Raw genomic sequence first — 4,682 nt, 5'->3', positions numbered from 1 at the left:
CCAAGACCTCTAATCATTCGCTTTACTGGATAAAACTGCATGGGAGAGGTTGGGTTTTCGAGAGCGCCAGCTATCCTGAGGGAAATTTCGGAGGGAACCAGCTAGTAGATGGTTCGATTAGTCTTTCACCCCTATACCCAGGTCGGACAACCGATTTGCATGTCAGGACTGCTACGGACCTCCACCAGAGTTTCCTCTGGCTTCGCCCTACCCAGGCATAGTTCACCATCTTTCGGGTCCTAACACGTGCGCTCATGCTCCACCTCCCCGGCGCGGCGGGCGAGACAGGCTGGTGGTGCACCCTCGGCGGACTGGAGAGGCCTCGGGATCCCACCTCGGCCGGCGAGTGCGCCTGCCTTCACCTTGATTGCGCCCCAGTGGCTTTCGTGCGAGCCCCTGACTCGCGCACATGTTAGACTCCTTGGTCCGTGTTTCAAGACAGGTCGGGTGGGTAGCCGACATCGCCGCCGATCCCGTGCACTCGCTCCGCCGTCCCCATCTTCAAGGGACGCACACGTGGCCCTGAGAGAACCCCCCCGGACCTGACGGTGTGACCCCCCCTGGGCGCACTGGGGACAGTCCGCCCCGCCCCCACCTGCGCGGGCCCCTGTCGCCAGGGGTGCGGGGAGGGGGTGGGAGAGCGGTCGCCCTGTGGGAGGGGTGGCCGGCCCCCCACGAGGAACGCCGGCGTGCCCCCGCTGTGGGAGGGGTGGGCGCCCGGAGGGGGGAGAGCGCTGCGACGATTCTCACTCCCTGGGCCCAGGGATTCAGCGAGTGCTGCTGCTGGGGGGCTGTAACACTCGGGGGTGGTCCCACCACCACCGCCGCCGCCACTCTGACCTGCGCCGTCCCAGGGGAGGACGCAGGCAGGGGGAAGACAGGGAGGGACGGGCCCCCGAGCCACCTTCCCCGCCGGGCCTTCCCAGCCGTCCCGGATCCGTTTGCAGTGCACCGCCGCGGTGGAAATGCGCCCGGCGGCGGCCGGTCGCCGGTCGGGGGACGGTCCCCCGCCGACCCCAACCCCGGCCCCGCCCGCCCACCCCCGCACCCGCCAGAGCCTGCGCCGTCCCAGGGGAGGACGCAGGCAGGGGGAAGACAGGGAGGGACGGGCCCCCGAGCCACCTTCCCCGCCGGGCCTTCCCAGCCGTCCCGGATCCGTTTGCAGTGCACCGCCGCGGTGGAAATGCGCCCGGCGGCGGCCGGTCGCCGGTCGGGGGACGGTCCCCCGCCGACCCCAACCCCGGCCCCGCCCGCCCACCCCCGCACCCGCCAGAGCCCGCCCCATCCGGGGAGAAGGAGGAGGGGCGGCGGGGGAGGGAGGGCTGGTGGAGGGGTCGGGAGGAACGGGGGGTGGGAAAGATCTGCCGGGCCGCCAACACGGCCAGACCCGCCACCGGATTGAATCTTCCGGGCAGACTGCGTGGACCCCAACCGTTTACTTCTTAACGGTTTCACGCACCCTTGAACTCTCTCTCTTCAAAGTTCTTTTCAACTGTCCCTTACGGTACTTGTTGACTATCAGTCTCGTGCCGGTATTTAGCCTTAGATGGAGTTTACCACCCACTATGGGCTGCATTCCCAAGCAAACCGACTCCGGGAAGACCCGGGCCCAGCGCTCCGGGGGCTGCTACCGGCCTCACACCGTCCAGGGGCTGGGCCTCGATCAGAAGGACTTGGGCCCCCCACGAGTGGCGCTGGGCAGTGGGTCTTCCGTGCGCCACATTTCCCGTGCCCCACCGTGGGGCGGGGATTGGCACTGGGCTCTTCCCTGTTCACTCGCCATTACTGAGGGAATCCTGGTTAGTTTCTTTTCCTCCGCTGACTAATATGCTTAAATTCAGTGGGTCGCCACGTCTGATCTGAGGTCGCATCTCGGAGGGCGGGAGGCTCACCGGCGGGACTGGGCGGGTTGGCGGACGGAACATGCCAGCCGGCCCTCCCGCCCGCCCAGACGCTCCGTCAGGAGACGGGCCCGGCGAGGGGGGAAGACGAGAGAGAGAGCCGCGGCCCACAGCGCCCCTGCCGCCCCGCCGGGGAGGTGGGGGTGACGGGAGGGAAGAGCATGGACCGGGGGCGGGACGGACACCACGCACCACCACCACACCCACCACCACCAACCCCCCGACCCCTCCCCCATGTGGAGGTAGGGAACGAGCCCGAGGAGGCGGTGGCCGGCAGCGGCGGTGGCGGCGCCCACCCTGCCCTGACACGGAAGCTCGGGAAGGGGCCCCGGCGCGGCACCGCTCGGCCGCGAACCAGAGGCGGGCGCGCGACTGCGGACGACGCCGCGGCATCCCGCGGGTCACAGCCGGGGGCACGCAACCCCCGGGAACGTGGCCACGAGTGCGGCCGGGTGGGCCGCGGAGCGAGCCGGGCTGGCGGGAGAGCGGGGAGGACAGGACGGTGGTGGCACGGAACGGCGGCGGGGAGGAGGGGCGCGGGAGCAGCGGTCGGCCGGACGCCGGGCCGCCACCAGGGGCGGACGGCGAACCGCGGCGACCGGGACGGGCTCCCCCGACCTCTCCCCTCACAACCCCTCCAGCCTCGCCTTTCCTCCCCCGCCCCCACAACACACGCCTCCACTGCCGACGACACGCCATGACAAACCCGGCACCCCGAGCCGTGTGAGGTGCGAGGGAGCCCCCCGAGGGAGGAACCAAGGCCGCGGCGGCCGCGGCTGCGGGAACTCGGCCCAAGCCGGCTCTCTCTTCCCTCTCCCTCTTCGCAGGCGGCGGCGCCGCCGCCCTTCCTTCTCCGTCTCCCAGCCGGGCCCCTCTTCCCCCCCACCACCCAACACGTGACCACGCAGGGACCGCAGGGGGAGGGGGAAGGTGCGGGCGCGGTGGAAGGGGAGGGTGGACATCGCTGGGTCTGTGCTTGTGGGGACGGAGGGCCCCGGTGGGCCCTGTGAGGCAACCCCCAGCCACGCACCCCGAGGAGCCCGGAGGCACCCCCGGGGGTGATTGATCAGCAAGCGACGCTCAGACAGGCATAGCTCCAGGAGGAACCCGGGGCCGCAAGTGCGTTCCAAGTGCCAACGATCATTGTGTCCTGCAATTCACATTAATTCTCGCACCTAACTGCATTCTTCATCTAGGCACAATCCGAGTGATCCACCGCTAAGAGTCGTAGGAGGTCGATGTGGTGAGGGCACTCCCGACACCGGGAGGCCCTCCTGGCATGGCACGCCCCAGAGGGGGTTGCCTCAGGCGAGACAGCGAGACAAGTAACGGGACCAGACTCTGGAGAGGGGTCAGAAGGTTTCACTTCCGGGGGAGATGTGCGCACCGCCCACGACGGGGTGGGTGCGGACACCCCACAGGCGCCCGGGGATTCCCGCCCCCACTGCGTGGGGCACACACACAACACACACGCAGCACGCGCGTGAAGGCACGACGACAGCCGCCTGGTAAAGCCCCCACCCGACGGCTGCCGTGGCTCGCAGCGGCGGCAACGCACGTGCGGCACAGCCCCGGCACGGGGGCGGAGCCCGTGCGGGGTGAGGCGAGGGGAGAGTCTGGGCCCCTCCCAACAGAACTCCCTGACGGTGCGCCCGTCACCCCCGACCCACGGGCGGAAGAGTGACACCACCCCCAAGGGGTCTTTAAACCTCCGCGCTGGAACGCGCTACATACCTGTATGGCGAGGGGGCAGACGAGGAGGGGGATACCGGACCAGCGTCCGGCCCCATGACTCTCGAGACGCCCTAGCGGGAAGGCCGGCGGGCCGGGCCCGGTGGCGCGGCCGGGCGGAGGTCGCGGGAACCCGGCTGGCCCCAATGGGAGCCGGCGGGTCGGGAATGACGACGGGCCCTGCCGGCGGAGAGGGCACCGAGACCCCCGCCGTGACGCCGAGAACCGCCCTCCCCGCCACACCCGCCGACACACACGTCGAGGCCACGGCCGGGGACCCCCTCCCCGTGCATGCACACGCACACACACGGTCCCGGTCCCCGTCGTCTCTCTCTCGCCCCCTTCCGGAGTTCTCCAGCTCTCACAGCTGGCGGGGCCGGGCCATTCAACGAACGGCACACGGGCCCCGCCCACGCATGCACCGCAGGGGGGACATGGTCAAGCTGAGGAGGAAAGACGCGGCGGCACCACCAGGGCTTCTCTCTTTCTCCGTTAATGATCCTTCCGCAGGTTCACCTACGGAAACCTTGTTACGACTTTTACTTCCTCTAGATAGTCAAGTTCGACAGTCTTCTCAGCGCTCCACCAGGGCCGTGGGCCGACCCCGGCGGGGCCAATCCGAGGGCTTCACTAAACCATCCAATTGGTAGTAGCGACGGGTGGTGTGTACAAAGGGCAGGGACTTAACGCAAGCTTATGACCCACACTTACTGGGAATTCCTCGTTCATGGGGAATAATTGCAATCCCCGATCCCCATCACGAATGGGGTTCAACGGGTTACCCGCACCTGCCAGTGTAGGGTAGGCACACGCTGAGCCAGTTAGTGTAGCGCACGTGCAGCCCCAGACATCTAAGGGCATCACAGACCTGTTATTGCTCAATCTTGGGTGGCTGAACGCCACTTGTCCCTCTAAGAAGTTGGGGGACGCCCACCGCTTGGGGGTCACGTAACTAGGTAGCATGCCAGAGTCTCGTTCGTTATCGGAATTAACCAGACAAATCGCTCCACCAACTAAGAACGGCCATGCACCACCACCCACGGAATCGAG

At 68.2% G+C, this 4,682-nt stretch overlaps 2 non-coding genes across 2 annotated transcripts in view; both read right to left on the bottom strand.

The window, feature by feature from the left end:
• The window catches only part of LOC135969007 (28S ribosomal RNA), a 4,989-nt gene extending 3,121 nt beyond the window's left edge, over positions 1-1,868 (bottom strand). Inside the window, exon 1 of the ribosomal RNA XR_010584057.1 lies at positions 1-1,868. This exon is cut by the window's left edge and continues 3,121 nt beyond it. This is a non-coding gene — a ribosomal RNA (28S ribosomal RNA).
• A 1,107-nt stretch (positions 1,869-2,975) lies between these two features.
• LOC123570731 (5.8S ribosomal RNA) lies at positions 2,976-3,128 on the bottom strand. Its single transcript, XR_006694979.2, has one exon. It is a non-coding gene; the product is annotated as a 5.8S ribosomal RNA (ribosomal RNA).
• Positions 3,129-4,682: the final 1,554 nt, after the last annotated feature.

The sequence above is a fragment of the Macaca fascicularis genome, chromosome 20, assembly GCF_037993035.2.
Source record: "Macaca fascicularis isolate 582-1 chromosome 20, T2T-MFA8v1.1".
In the NCBI taxonomy this organism is placed as follows: Eukaryota; Metazoa; Chordata; class Mammalia; order Primates; family Cercopithecidae; genus Macaca; species Macaca fascicularis.
Note: the sequence above shows the minus strand (reverse complement) of the source record. Positions and strands in the feature narration are given on the sequence as shown.